Source organism: Abramis brama, assembly GCF_963993115.1.
Source record: "Abramis brama genome assembly, chromosome: 2".
NCBI classification, from domain to species: Eukaryota; Metazoa; Chordata; class Actinopteri; order Cypriniformes; family Leuciscidae; genus Abramis; species Abramis brama.
Genome location: NC_139964.1, coordinates 22,888,886 through 22,905,837, shown reverse-complemented (window position 1 = coordinate 22,905,837; position 16,952 = coordinate 22,888,886). Strand labels below are relative to the sequence as shown.

General features: G+C 39.3%; 1 long non-coding RNA gene across 1 annotated transcript; it reads left to right on the top strand.

Annotated features, from left to right (window-relative positions):
• The first annotated feature begins 13,187 nt into the window (after positions 1–13,187).
• On the top strand, positions 13,188–14,191 carry LOC311077890. The gene is made up of 3 exons (XR_014605026.1): positions 13,188–13,238; positions 13,372–13,410; positions 14,151–14,191. It is a non-coding gene; the product is annotated as an uncharacterized lncRNA (long non-coding RNA).
• Positions 14,192–16,952: the final 2,761 nt, after the last annotated feature.

Below are 16,952 nucleotides of genomic sequence, written 5' to 3'. Positions count from 1 at the left end.
GGCTATCGCAGCGTTCTCTGAAACAACGCATGGTCAGTCAATAGGAAGGAACGATTTGGTCATCCGCTTCTTCAGGGGAGCTAGGAGGCTGAATCCTCCCAGACCTCCCTCAGTCCCTGTATGGGACCTCTCTACGGTTTTGGAGGCCATGAAAGGTTCCCCTTTCGAGCCCATCCAGACGATTAGCCTCAAACATCTGTCATTTAAGACAGTGTTCTTGCTGGCTCTCGCTTCAGTGAAGCGCATAGGTGACCTGCACGCGCTCTCGGTGAGCCCGACGTGCTTGGAGTTTGGGCCTAATGACTCAGGAGTCATACTCAAACCTCAACACACCGTTTCGGGCTCAGGTTATTTCCCTGTCTGCCCTGCCGGTGTCGGAAGAGGAAGGAGACTTAAGTTCTCTTTGCCCTGTTAGGGCTTTAAGAGCTTATGTGTCTCGCTCTGCTGTCTTCAGACAGACTGAGCAGCTGTTTGTCTCGTTCAGTGGACGTTCCAAGGGAATGGCTGTTTCGAAACAAAGCCTATCCAGATGGATAGTTGACGCCATAGCGTTAGCTTACACTTCCAGGGGTCTTCAGTGCCCACTGGGTGTCAGAGCGCACTCCACGAGAGGCGTTGCCTCGTCGTGGGCCTGGTCTAGTGGGATATCCTTACAGGATATATGTATGGCGGCAGGTTGGGCCTCGCCGTCTACATTTATCAGGTTTTATAACCTAGAGGTTCCCGCCTTACAGGCTAAGCTGTTGTCGGTGTAGCTGAATCAGTAGTCTGATTGGAACACTGAGATCGCAAGCGCAGCGCGCTGCCGACTGTCATATGGGCAGTATTGCGTAAGACCCACATTCCCACATTAGTCAGGCTCTTGCCTTGACTATGTGATGTCATATTATCGCGTCTGCGGACGCTGCTATATATGGGGACGGAGGGTTCCCCCTCCTGTTCTAGGACTCTCTGTGAGTCCCTCTAGTGATTGTGCACTGTAAATCCTGGGCTTCGCTTCCAGGTTTATTGGTGTTTCATCCCTGCACGCACAGCGTTTTACATTGGGTTCCCGCAGCGTCTTAGCTAAGACGCAGTACGAGAGAACTCTCGTAAGAGAACGTACTCGGTTACTAACGTAACCTCGGTTCTCTCTAGAAGAGGGAACGAGTACTGCGTTCCCCGCCGTGCGTACGATTCACTCTGGTTCGCTTCGGCGATGAAATAAATCAAGTGAGTCAGCCTTTTCGAGCTACCTTTATAAGGCTAGGCCACGCCCGTTTCGGCGGGAAGTGGCAAGGAGGGCGCGAATCGCCCTCATTGGTCTGATGTTGCATCAGCCCTCGCTCGATAGGCTTATGCAGTTGCCGCAGAGCAGCCAATGAGCGAGTGAGCCGTCTCGCCTATGGCTGTATGCTGCTGCAAATGCGCTTTACAATATTACAAAATTAAGGATAATTTTTTGCTTCAGTATTTCGTGAAAAGAGACTTTTCCCGCAGCGTCTTAGCTAAGACGCAGTACTCGTTCCCTCTTCTAGAGAGAACCGAGGTTACGTTAGTAACCGAGTACGTTTCACCAGCCACTCAAAACCAAAATAAATAGTGTTCCAACCAATCACCGACAGGGGGAGGGTGTCGTGAGGTTTTGTGCTTGTGCACGGCTGCACGCGAAGTCGGAGCTGAAGAAGAAGCCAGCGTCTATCCAATCTATTCTGGTTGTCATACTCTCATTAAGTTACAATTAAAGTTAGTGAGTCCATGCTAACGAACCTAAATAGCTAACTGTTCTCACGTCATGTTCAGTGTAGGTCAGAAACACATAAATGAAGGTCTACATTTCAGCCCAGTCAACCCATGAGATCATGTGATGATCACAGTGACAACACACCATTCTCATACGGTGATGCTCACAGTGTCAGTAATATATGAGCTCACTGTGAATTCAAAATGTTGGGCAGGTTGAGAGGAGGCGGTTCTAATATCACTCACTGGGGGGAGATTCTACTTCCTGTTTCTCAAACACTATCACAGTGACATCACAGTAGGATCACATGGTGAGCTCACAGTATGAGTGCACACCCAGACAGAGGTGGAAAGTCCAGGGGTCAGAAAGTAAAAGTCCTGCCATATGTTTATTCCACCCATGAACTCACACAGCAAAAACTCCAGTATTAAATGAACTCTCCTGAGAGTTTATTTGGCTCCAGACTCAAGAGTGTTAAAGTTAATGAGATAATTTAGTAATTGATTGAGTGAGCATTATTGAAAACCCCTGATGTTAACAAGCAGAATCACTGAAGGAGAAACTCTCATTTTTTTTAAGTTGCCATTATGGTGATCAGTGTTGGCTTTAGTTGGGCTCTTGACCCTTAATATATTAACGTTCGATTTAGTTTGGCTGCTGTAACTGAGTTATACCAGCCAGATGAACAACAAGAAAAGCTGATCAGGTGGTGTTTGATTATGTTTTGACATAATCATCATTTGACCTGAATCACAAAACTCATTTAGATTTTCAATATAATCAATAAGGTTTCTTAAAAGTTGGTCTGATCAAAAGTCTTTGAAAAAGTGTTTTATTTGGACACACATACATCAAGAATCAGCCTGTGATTCTCAACAATGGTGACAATAATAAAGCATGTTGCAGTGCATTCTGGGTGCCACCAATCAATACTCATCCATGGCTCCCATCATGCATTGCGGTATGAATAAATTATGATCTGAATTGTCTTAGTAATTTTCTTTTCCTAATTGAATATTCTTTTTGTCACCATTGTTGAGATTCATACACTGAATCTTGATGTCTGTGTGTACTTGAAAGAAAGAGTTTTTATTTTATATCAGAACAACTTTTAAGAAATCATTTGGATTATATTCATCTGGATCTTATTCTGTAGAATCACTGTGATGCTGTAATGACCAATATATATTTAAGTCAGAGATTAGGCTCTAAATGAGTTCAGTGATTCAGGTCAAATGATGATTGTTAAAATATAACCAACACCTGTTCACCTTTTCTCTTTGTTCATCTGGCTGTTATAACTCAGATACAACAGCCAATCAAAATCTAAAGTTTAATATTTAAAGGTCAACTGCCCAACTAAATCAAACACTGATCTCCATAATGGTGATTCAAATTGTGATTTTTTTCTCCTTCAGTGATTCTGCTTGTTAACATCAGGTGTCTTCAATAATGGTCAATCATCACTCAATCAATCACTTAATTATCTCATTAACTTTAACACTCTTGAGTCTGGAGCCAAATAAACTCCCAGGAGAGTTCATTTAACACTGGAGTTTTTGCTGTGCAGCGGATTTCACTAATTAGTTCTCTCTCCTGCTGAATTAACAATTCCAGGTGATTGGAACAAGTTATTGAGAAGGACTTTTACTTTCTGAACCTGGACTTTCCACCTCTGCAGTTAGCTCATTGTAAGACAGTTAGCAACTCTGTTTGTTTGTCCAAGTTAGCAACAGTAACTAAGGGGGGCGGATCTTACCGATAGGTCAATTTCTGGTAATCTCCTCACATGGTCACATGGTTGATTTTCCAATATTGTACTTTTTTTGTGTGTTGGATCAATATTTCAAAAATGTAATTTTCTTTCATTTTGACTCCTACTTATCTGTTAATAAGTGATAAGTGACGTGACGTGTAGCCAAGTATGGTGTACTTGAAATTTGTGCTTTGCATTTCACCCATCCAAGTGCACACACACAGCAGTGAATATAGAAAAAACACACACACATTGTGAACACACACCCAGAGCAGTGGGATGCCATTTTTGTTGCGGCGCCCGGGGAGCGATTGGGGGTTCGATGTCTTGCTCAAGGGCAACTCAGTCTGACACTCTAACCCAGTGGTTCCCAAACTGGGGTATGCGTACCCCTGGGGGTACGTGAGGTGACAGAAGGGGGTACACGTACAAAATGCTGAGTCTTGGCATTTATTTAATTCTACCCTACCTTAAAATAATATCAAAACCGAGCATGTATTTCTAATTGGCAAAATTCAGTAAATGCATAACATCCCATTAAATTACCTCATATTTGCAGTGAAAACTGACTGCATCCACACAGCAGCGAGCATATGACAGAGTATTGCTGCGCTACATTACTGCCATTCTCGACAACGCACCAAAAGTGAGGATTTAGTACTCACATGAAGAACAAATATAGACACAGAATGAAAGATTTAAAGGGGGGGTGAAACACTCATTTTCAGTCAATCTCATGTTAATCTTGAGTACCTATAGAGTAGTACTGCATACTTCAAATCTCCAAAAAGTCTTTAGATTTATTATATTTATAAAAGAAAGATAGGCTGTACCGAGTCTTTCCGGAAAAAAACGAGCGGCTGGAGGCGTGCCGTGTGAGCGGAGCTAAAGCTGTGCTTACGCGCCGATAGCTAACAACACTCAGACATTTGAAGCAGAAAAGCAGTTTTACTCACCGCCTGCGGTTCCAACGCACGACCGTGAACCTTTATCGTTGGGATAATCCTTAAGCATTAGACGATCGTCGCGAATCCAGCGTCGAACTGGGCTTTGTTTATAAAACAATCATCGTCGAAATGCAGGGAACAAACACAACTCCGTTGATGCTCTGGAAAAACAAACTCCATCCACTGGTCCCTTAACGCTGGGTTCTTTGGGAATCTGTGCAGGGTTGTCTTGCCCTGGCAACCAAAAACCCACTTCTTTGGTGACATTGACTTCCATAAAGCCGAGCATAGCGCTTTGATGGGCGTACTGCTTTCGCTCTCTTGCTCTGGTCTACGGTTGCGCGCGCGCCCGCGTCCTTCCGGAGAAGTGCCCTTAGGACCCGTATAAGGAAATTCCGCCCCATCTGATGTCACACATGCCCATACTCGAAAAAAACTTTCCGAAACTTGTGACAAACCGGAAGGAGCATTTTTGGAACAGAAATACTCCTTCAAACGTACAATTTAATTTTTTAAACTTTGTCCATGTTTAGCATGGGAATCCAACAGGTCAACAAACAAAACGTGTATTTTACTGTCAGTACTTACTCTATTTTGCAACAAAATAATAGTTCCAACGAAGGACACAGCAGAACTACAGCACACACCGGTGTTTCGTAAACAATTCTGCAGCTTTAAAAAGAATTCTGAGTCAATCATTCAATGATTCATGTATAAATACAGCTATTTGCTTTGTTACTGAATGTAAGAATGACTCAATGACTCGCTCATTGAGAAGACAGTGACTAACCGGTTTTAGTTTAATATTTCAAAGTATCACTTCGTTTTTACCATCATTGCATATTGTTCTATTGAACATTTTTCATTTAAAACATTTTTTATTTCATAAAGTTATTCATAAAGGTAAATAAAACACTGGGAAATAAATTTAGGGGGCAAATATTGTCCCTTAATGGAAAAGGTAATACTGAAGTCAGTGGAAGAGAGGGGGTACGCAGAAGGAGGTACACCACTCGAAAAAGCTGGAACCACTGCTCTAATCATTAGTCCTCAACTGCTGAAATCTTGATGAATCCACAATCTTGCTGAAATTGCTGCTTAATAAAATAGCTATTTTTCAAAGTTTTGCAGTTTATTATATTATTGTCTTCATGCTGATTTCTGTCATTGCAGGTATAAATATAACGCTGCCGGAAGGATGCAACGTAAGTTGAGTTTCTGAAATTGAAGTTGTAGAGACTCACAGCTCCTATCAATAATAGTCCAAACTGAAGCAGTGCAATAACATGTGCATTTTAGATATGTGTGTAATCTGAAATATGAATGTGCTTTTCTAATAATTGCTGATGGTTTATGGGGGCATTCAGTCCATATAAGCTGTGAATACTCTGCTTACAAAATCCAATTGAAAGAATGAGTTTGTGGAATCGCTAATTAATTAACACTATAAATGACTACAAATTCCCTTGTTATTTGAGGTGTAACATAAAGCTTACATAATAAAATGTTGGAATACGTAACTGTCCGTCATTCATTTATTTGCCAAACCACTGTAATTTACGGAGAGTTTTGGGTAAGTGGGTCCACAATAGCTTTGAAGCCTATTCTCTCTGTCGTCATCATTGTTCTGCATTCTCATTGGTTTGCTTGGCAATATGGGGAGAATATTTAATGCTCCCAGAGTGTTAAAAGTGTTAAAGTTAATGAGATAATTAAGTGATTAATTAAGAAATGATTGAGCATTAGTGATGAACACCTGCTTCAGCCACAGCCTTAGGGTCTGTTTACACAACACCGTTTTCAACTAAAAACTCTTGAAACTTGAAAAGTTTTGGCCGTTCGTTTCCACAACAACAAAGAGTCAGTTTGGGTGCCTGAAAATGCAAAGTTTTGAAAACTCAAAGGAAACACTTCTGAGTTTTAAGCATATCGTTGTTGTGTAAACGTCCGTAAGATGAATCAACTGAAGATAAAAGAAGACATTACATCTCTCAAGATCTCAGCAGAGGAGGATTAAACAACTCAAACAGCATTACCAGATTGACTTAATTTAACTCTGGGGATTTTGCTGTGTACACTGTAAAAAAGAATACATTGATTTTATTAGTATCTAATTAATAAAAATGAGGCAACAGATTACAAGCAATATTATTAATTAAATTTAACAAATTAGAATTGAGTAATAATTAATCAAATGAATTCCTTAAAAGTTAACCATTTAAAATGAGTAAAATTTACAAAATATCTTTTATTGCCAACATTGAAGACACCTGGTGTTAACAAGCAGAATCACTGAAGGAGAAAACCATAATTAAAGTCACCATTGTGGAGATCAGTGTGTGTTTTAGTTGGGCTCTTGACCCTTAAATTATTAACTTTAAGTTTCGTTTGGCTGCTGTACCTGAGTTATAACAGCCAGATGAACAAATAGAAAAGGTGATCTGATGGTGTTGGTTGTGTTTTAACATAATCATTATTTCACAATCATTAGACCTGAATCACTGAACCTCATATTATGAGTTAAGTTAACTTTATTAATTACAGCAGTATAATATTTTTAGCCTTTTCAATGAAATCCAAATGATCAAATCAATAATAAAAAATAAATAAATATATATGTTGTTTTTTTTAGGTTTTTTTTAGGCACAAACACACATCAAGATTTTGCGTATGAATCTCAGCAATGGTGACGAACAGATCACCTCTGAACATAAGCTCATTATTTATTCATGCAGCAATGCATGATGGGAGCCATGAATGAGTTTTGATTGGTGGAACCCAGAATGCACTGCAACATGCTTTATAAATGTCACCATTGTTGAGATTCACAGGCTGATTATTGATGTCTGTGTGTCTCCTTTTTATGTAAGAGAAACTTTTTAGAAATTATTTGCCTTACATTGTAAAAGTTAAAAAATATTATGCCGTACAAAGCCAGTGCTGCTATAATTAATAAAGTAAACCTAACTCATAAATTGGACTCTATATGAGTTCAGTGATTCAGGTCAAATGATTGTGAATTAATGATTATGTTAAAACACAACCAACACCATCAGATCACCTTTTCTATTTGTTCATCTGGCTGTTATAACTCATGTACAGCAGCCAAATTAAACTTAAAGTTAATAATTTAAGGTCAAGAGCCCAAGTAAAACACACACTGATCTCCACAATGGTGACTTTAATTATGGTTTTCTCCTTCAGTGATTCTGCTTGTTAACACCAGGTGTCTTCAATGTTGGCAATAAAAGATATTTTGTAAATTTTACTCATTTTAAATGGTTAACTTTTAAGGAATTCATTTGATTAATTATTACTCAATTCTAATTTGTTAAATTTAATTAATAATATTGCTTGTAATCTGTTGCCTCATTTTTATTAATTAGATACTAATAAAATCAATGTATTCTTTTTTACAGTGTACTCTTCCCAAAACCACCAACACTTAACTCACCAAACCAGTCAACTTCACCCTCAAACACATCAGAGTGAGAGACTGAAATGTGTTTTTGTCCAACCTGAGAACTGATGAACATCTGAAAACATCTAATATTCAGTGTTGTTATATTTTCTGCATGTTCTTTCTTCTTTCTGCAGGAGTTTGACCCCAACGGTTCTCTGTCCTGTGTGTACTGGAATATCAGCGAGTGGATTGTAGATGGTTGTTCTGTTTTAGAGACCAACAGCAGCTACACTGTGTGTTCCTGTGTTCATCTGTCCACATTCGCTCTCATCATGCAAACCAGCCGCCCATCAGAGGTACGAGAACATTTATAGTGAGCATTGAAGAACAGCACACACTGCAAAAAGAGATGTCAAAAAACAACACATGTTGTGTAGATTTTAGCACACAATGTGTGTTAAAATGTAACTCTGGCTAGAATAGCACTGGGTGGAGGAGAGTTTGTGTTTATGAAAAAAATTATAGGTATATTTTATATGGTATCCCATAAAATACTTTAAAATAAATAAAGCAATACATTCAAATAAATAAATTAAATCTTAATTCATGAAAACTTAAAGATTAACAGGTGTTTTTTTGCAGCCAATCACATCATGCCTCTTTTTCAATGTCTTTTTCAAATGCTGCTTTCACTTGTTATTAATAACCAGATTAACTTTATTTCTGTCAGACTCTACAGAAGCTCTTATTGAGAATGAACAGGTTTTGGTGTTGACGATTCATTAAATGTTTCATTTAAAGTCACCAGAATCGTGATTAGTGTCAGCTTTATTTGGGCTCTTGACCCTTGACTCTTTAACTTAAGTTTTCTCTGATTGCTGTAAATGTGTATTTATTTTCACACATTTGAAACAGCAGAAATAATCATGAGAGAAATATGCTCAGATGATAATACTATCATCATGGACATGTAAGATTGTTAAGCTCAGCAAGTGTTTAATATTTTAAAGATGAGTGTAATATGTAAAAGATGATATTTAAACAGATTAGCATATTGCAATTAACTTAAATTTTAATTTAAAATACACAGTTCGTACAGAACCTTACAGACAATGGTATCAAACAGACATCAAGAATCAGCACATGAATCTCAACAATGGTGACAAACAAAATGCTTCATGCCGCAATGCATGCTGGGTGCCACCATAGTACAAATCTCATCCATGACTCCCAGCATGCATTGCGGCATGAAGCTTTTCGTTTGTCACCATTGTTGAGATTCATACATTGATTCTTGAGGTCTGTGTTTGACTAATTCCTGCCGCAGATTAAAATTTTCAGAAAACATTTTTTTTTTATTCTGCTCTGCTGGACAGCATGATGTAGTGTCACAAGCTCGTTATACCTAATAGCACATAAATAAATTAAATGCGCACCATCATAAACTTGATCAGATCAGTACTTGCTGATTATGACATCATCAAGAAACATCTGATCATATCTTCTCTCACCATAACAAATGTATTTTATTAAAATACAATTAAAGCAGCCAGAGAACAACTAAAAGAAGAGTAAAGGGTCAAGAGCTCAAATAAAGGAGCCATTAATCACGATTCTGGTGACTTCAAATAAAACATTCAATGAAACATCAACATCTAAACCTCAGTTAATTCTCAATAAGAGCTTGTCTATGTAGATTCATGATGTCTAAAACATCCAAATGTTCAAACAAACTCTTTATTAAACGTCACTGGACTCCATAAACACAAGTTAACAATACGTTTCAGTTTTCATCCAAACACTCAGTTGTAAAAACACAGGAAGTAACTCTGGCAAATACACACCGACTACAGTCACATGTGACACATATCTGACACAAGTTGTGTAACTATAACACATTAGTGTGTAAAAGGTTTCAACACACTTCTGTGTAAGAGTAATAACACATTAGTTGTGTTAAAGGTAATACAAAATGTGTAGTCCTTATAAACACAGAGATGTGTTAAGAATCGACACAGGTTGTGTGTTAAATTTGACACAACATGTGTTGTCCCTGAGCACACACACTACATGTGTTAAAATCTACACAACATGTGTTGTCCTTGAGCACACACACTACATGTGTTAAAATCTACACAACGTGTTGTCCTTGAGCACACACACTACATGTGTTAAAACTGACACAACGTTTTCTATAACTGTAGTCTAAAGAGAAACCTCTGAACAGTAAACTGATCACTACGGCCTCCGAGGAAGATTCATTTGCATTCAGTCTAGAATAACACACAGTCCTCACATACAAAAACGGTAGCTTTTAACACTCTTTCGTCAAACACTATTATGTAAATAGTGTTTGACGAAAGAGTGTTAAAAGCTACAGTTTTTGTATAATATATTGGAGATCTTTTGTGTATCCTTTACAAGACGATAAAGGGTTGTGTTGTTTGACAGTAAGTCGAAAACCAGTATTCAAATGCTCCAATAAAGAACAAAATGTTGCAGAAGCAGTACAACTGGAGGAAAACATCCAATTTCACAACAGAAAACAGATTTGAGCATCTCACCATTTTAACCCTTTCAACCCCACAGGAAACCCAGCTAACAGATTTTTGGGTAACACTTTATAATAACTGCATGCTAGTAATCATTAGTTAAGCATTAGTAAACAGTTAATTCATCATTTATAAAGCATTAATAGACATTAATAAGCAGTTTATAAAATCAGCTATATATGCTTTATTCTTGATTTATAATCATAATGTGTTTAATAATTGTATTTACATACTTTATTAATGATCAATTTATAATTTCTGAATGAATTGCATTATTAACAAACCAGTTATTTAGGAGTTGTCAGTGGTTCATAAGATCACTTAGAAAGTCCCTACACATTCTTATACAGTTTTAGGAGTTTCCCAACAGACACAGGACTGAACCTCTTCAAAGAGGTTTAGATGTTGAAAGTAATAGTTTGGTTTGGTCACCATTGTGAAGGTCAGTGTTTAGTTGGGCACTTTAGTCTTGACTTTTTAATGTTAGGTTTTTGACTCGGAGGTGACACTTTCGTCTCAATAATGCATGGGGGAGTTCAAATGTTAATTTTCAGAGAGGTCCTTTGTCCTCTCAGGGTCTAGTCGCTCTTCAACCAGACTGTCCAGCATTTTCTATTTCTCAATTCTTACACTAGAAAGCTACAGGCAGGAGAGTTTATCAGGGCTGGAGCTAAACTCTGCAGAGCTGTGGCTCACTGACAAAAAGAACTTCATGTTGTACTAGTGTGGCTGGGAAACGTTTAAAATGTGTTCAGAATTTGAAAGATTGATTTGTTTATAAAGAAATGTGTTATAGAACTATTCATGCATTCCATATTTGCATAAACAAACTTTGTGGACTTATTCAAACTATGACAGACTTTTACAATGTACAAAGAGCAGTTTGATGATGATTTTGGTCACTTTGGTCGTGGTCTTTTTAGCAAACCCACTTTTTGAGCACAACTTCGAAAATATGCATTATGGCAAATATGAAGGTCTAAGATGATATAAAGGTCTAAGGAAAGAGAAAAAACATAGTCCTTTTAAAGTAAATAGTAATTTTTTAATCTCCTTTAAAGCAAATGTACCATGTTTTTAGAAATGTCATCTTTGTATTCATTGTATTCATTAATTCGTCTAAATTTGAATGTTAATTTGAATTTTAGCAGGAAGGGTTGACTTTTTTTTTTTCCTCATTGGATGAACAGATAATGGTCATATAATCTTCTGACACACATATTTCTGTAGTCGGTCTAGTTGGGTGAAGAAACTCATATCAGGTGAGTCTCTCTTTACTTAAATGAGAATTATATGCTTTAGTGTTTCTATCAATCTACACGTTTTTGCAGTTGTGTCATTAATAGCTGTTTGTGATACTGTAGACTACATGTTTCACAGTATTTATGGGAGAAATTTAGTGAAAGCAAGTTTAAAATTCAGTGAAAGTTTTGCTGCTATTAGATTAATGCTCTGCTTTTAACATGACCGACACAGTATTCTGGTCTCCATTATGAAGAGTTGTGTTGGACTATGAGGCGCTTGATAAAACGCTGATAACAGACCAACACTGAATCAAGATCGATATTTAACATTGATTTTTTTCATCAGGTTTGCACTTTAAAATAATGTTATTTCAATTATAAAGAATATTTCAAGATGGACATTAAAATAAAATCACTTATTTTACATCAAATCAACATTGAAACAATAATGAATCAATATTGCTTTATGTACTACACAATCTTAATTAAATCTTAAATAAATAGAACAAATCTTACTTTATTTCTATGCTGGTGAATCACGTCCTTTTTTACACTTTTCAAGCAGAGACTATGTTTAATTTCATTTAGAAAGTGTGTTATATTATTAATGCATTTTACAGCAATCAGTTATGAATGATTTCAGTGATGAAAAATAAACATTATCAGCAGTTCAGATCAACAGTTTCCCAAAATCACCTGATCATATTTTCTCTTGGCTTTATATATATATATATATATATATATATATATGATATATGTATATAAAATAGGCCGACTCTAATTTGAGAAGAATATCCTAGTTTGTCCTAGTCCATCTTCTGCAACATATCTATTTAAAATGTAACATACAAAAGTCTTAACTGTAGATATCTGTGAAATAATCAGAGAATCTGATCACAACGTCTATTTACAATTTATATTTATGACACGAGTCAATAATCTGAGTTTGAGGGATGGACGAGACTGTTGGGAATGTTGGGATTATCCATGCCTGGTCGCGTTGATCTGAGAAAAATAAGGAGAAGGGGGAACTGAGGAAATTACACATATTGTGTGGAAAGTTGTATTTGTATTTGAGGAAGGAAAACAGTGGACTTGGTTTCATATTTCCTCAGAATGATGGACAGACAACTTCTCTATATCATCTCAACACACACACACTTTTTCTTCAGTCAGTCGTGTCGGGTGATGATCACTGTATATCAACAGAGCATTATTTAATTCGACGACTGATTTGTCTAAACCCCAGTGAGGGGTAGGTTTAGGGGCAGAGTCAGGGATAGGTTTAGGGGCGGGGTCAGGGGTTGGTCATTCGTACAAATTAGCCAATAGCCACCTCATAAAATATGAGGAATTGATCAAGTTGTTTCTTCCTATATTGCATTATGCTTGACAATAACAGTTTTAAAAGTCTCAATTTGAACTCTGATCCAAAATCAAATGCTGTGGAATGTTTTACATGTGTGTTTGAAACAAAGAGAAAACAGCTTTTTATAAGTCGTGTGTCAATGCAATGGCTAATTTGTTTATTCTCTAACTGTAAAGGAAACTCGTCCTCTGAACTGGTTTGTGGATAAACAGAAATAAACTGACAATGGCTTCCTTTCATAAAGGTGAGTATTCTTCTTGTGTTTAAAGGTTGGCTCTCATCGCCCCAAAAACCTTATGAACTGTGAACAAATGATGAAAGTAGTTTTCTCAGACTCAGACTTTGTGTTTTTTATTGACCTTTTCTTCATATTTCAGGTTTTATAAAAACTCATCCTCTCATCTCTGCTATTCTGTGTAAGTCTAAACAGTGTTTTTTGCGTTTGTCTGTATGCTGATGTAATGACCAGTGAATCAGATCTGGTTTATCCTTCACGTCACTTCATACAGTAAATTCCCCGGTGTTGAATTACCATCGCTCAGTGTTCATAAGGGAAACTCCAGCAGAGTGCTCAAAGAAACACAGAAGCAGTGTTAGAGTTAATGAGATAATTAAGTGATTAATTGAGTGATGATTGTTTGATTATTGAAGAAACCTGGTGATAACAAGTAGAATCACTGAAGAAAAGAGAAACAAAAGAACTACAACTGACTTCCAACCACAGCTTAATATGAAATCAACTGACTTCTTTTTCTGTCATTCATCTGAGAATTAGCAGAGGTTTAGATGTTAATGATTTATTGAAAATGTTTGTTTTTTATTGAATCAGTGTGCAATCTGGTTGTGCAATCTTAGCTTTTTATATCCGTATGACACACACATCATACTTCATATAGATACTGTAGAGCTGCAATGGTGCTTTTTTGACAGAAAAGGCTTGAGAGTTTCATTATGTGGAAAAGATGGATGAGAATAATAATAATTTCTAGGATAGACAATACAATATTCTGTGAAAGAAAAAGTCATGATGACAGAACTTTCATTTTTTGGGTGAACTATTATTTTAAGTACAAGTTTATATTTATGTATGTTTATTTATATTTTACTGTGTCCTAAACATGTTGATTCATTTATATTCATAATTTTTTTTTTTTAGATGTCTTAAGACTGTACTTGGCCTTTTCAACTGTCTCACCGGTGACAACTGCAATAGGTAATGTACACTGAAAAAATGTTTTTCATTTCAACTTAGAAAATGTACTTCATGTGGAAACATCTACAATAACTGGTTGAAATGTTGAAATGAAATACATTATGTAAGATTACTGATTATAACTGATTTCAACCAACCTAAAAAACATTTTTATGGGTTTTTTTTAAGCATAACTGTCAGTAGATATAACCTGTGAACCTGTAGATATAGCCAGTGAAATAAAGTAACACACAAAAATTGGACAGGAAATAGGCCTATATTAAAAAATCAAATATGAATATGAATATGAATATCTTATTCTTCATTCAGTTCTGAACAGAATCAGATTTAACAGGTTTTTTAAACGCTTATCAAAATAGAGTAGTGCTACAGCGCTATTATTATCAGAGCATGTGAGCAGAAAGCAGGGAGAGGACAAGTGAACAAGAGGATAGCGTCATTTACCAGCGTTGCCCAGCACTGCGACACACATCACGTTAAAGCACAGAAGATTTGCAAACAGAAACAAGTCCAGAGAAACTTTCCAGAGCACATTTTTAAGCAGACTTTGCTTTTACACACACACACACACGCACACACACACACACGGACAGCACACACACAGAGCAGAGAGCACACACACACACACACAGTGGAGAGCACACACACACAGCAGAGAGCACACACACACACACACAGTGGAGAGCACACACACAGCAGAGAGCACACACACAGAGCAGAGAGCACACACACGCACACACAGTGGAGAGCACACACACAGCAGAGAGCACACACACACACACACACACACAGTGGAGAGCACACACACAGCAGAGAACACACACACACACACACACACACACCAGAGAGAACACACACAGTGGAGAGAGCACACACACAGCGGAGAGCGCACACACACACACACACACACACACACACAGCAGAGAGCACACACAGCAGAGAGCACACACACGCACACACAGTGGAGAGCACACACACAGCAGAGAGCACACACACACACACACACAGTGGAGAGCACACACACAGCAGAGAACACACACACACACACACACACCAGAGAGAACACACACAGTGGAGAGAGCACACACACAGCGGAGAGCGCACACACACACACACACACACACACACACACACACACAGCAGAGAGCACACACAGCAGAGAGCACACACAGCAGAGAGCACACACAGCAGACAGCAGAGAGCACACACAGCAGAGAGCACACACAGCGGAGAGCACACAGCGGAGAGCACACACACACAGCGGAGAGCACACACACACAGCGGAGAGCACACACACACACACACAAACACACAGTGTAGAGCACACACACACACACACACACAGCGGAGAGCACACACACACAGCGGAGAGCACACACACACACAGCGGAGAGCACACACACACACACACACACAGCGGAGAGCACACACACACACACACACAGCGGAGAGCACACACACACACACAGCGGAGAGCACACACACACACACACACACAGTGGAGAGCACACACACACACACACACACACACAGACAGCAGAGAGCACACAGTGGAGAGCGCACACACACAGCAGAGAGCACACACACACAGCGGAGAGCACACACACACAGCGGAGAGCACACACACACAGCGGAGAGCACACACACACACAGCAGAGAGCACACACACACACACAGCGGAGAGCACACACACACACAGCGGAGAGCACACACACACACACACAGTGGAGACCACACACACACACACACACACACACACAGTGGAGAGCACACACACACAGTGGAGAGCACACACACACACACACAGACAGCAGAGAGCACACAGTGGAGAGCGCACACACACAGCAGAGAGCACACACAGCAGAGAGCACACACAGCAGAGAGCACACACACACAGCAGAGAGCACACACAGCAGAGAGCACACACACACAGCAGAGAGCACACACACACAGCAGAGAGCACACACACACAGCAGAGAGCACACACACACAGCGGAGAGCACACACACACACAGCAGAGAGCACACACACACACGGCGGAGAGCACACACACACACACACACACACACACACAGCGGAGAGCACACACACACACACACAGTGGAGACCACACACACACACACACACACACACACACAGTGGAGAGCACACACACACAGTGGAGAGCACACACACACAACGGAGAGCACACACACACAGTGGAGAGCACACACACACAAACACACACACACACACGGACAGCAGAGAGCACACACACAGAGCAGAGAGCACACACACACACAGTGGAGAGCACACACACAGCAGAGAGCACACACACACACACACACACACACAGTGGAGAGCACACACACAGCAGAGAGCACACACACACACACACACACACACACACAGCAGAGAGAACACACACAGTGGAGAGAGCACACACACAGCGGATATTGCACACACACACACACACACAGCAGAGAGCACACACAGCAGAGAGCACACACAGCGGAGAGCACACACACACAGCGGAGAGCACACACACACAGCGGAGAGCACACACACACACACACAGTGTAGAGCGCACACACACAGCGGAGATTGCACACACACACACACACAGCGGAGAGCACACACAGCGGAGAGCACACACAGCGGAGAGCACACACACACAGCGGAGAGCACACACACACACACACACAGTGTAGAGCGCACACACACACACACACACACAGCGGAGAGCACACACACACAGCGGAGAGC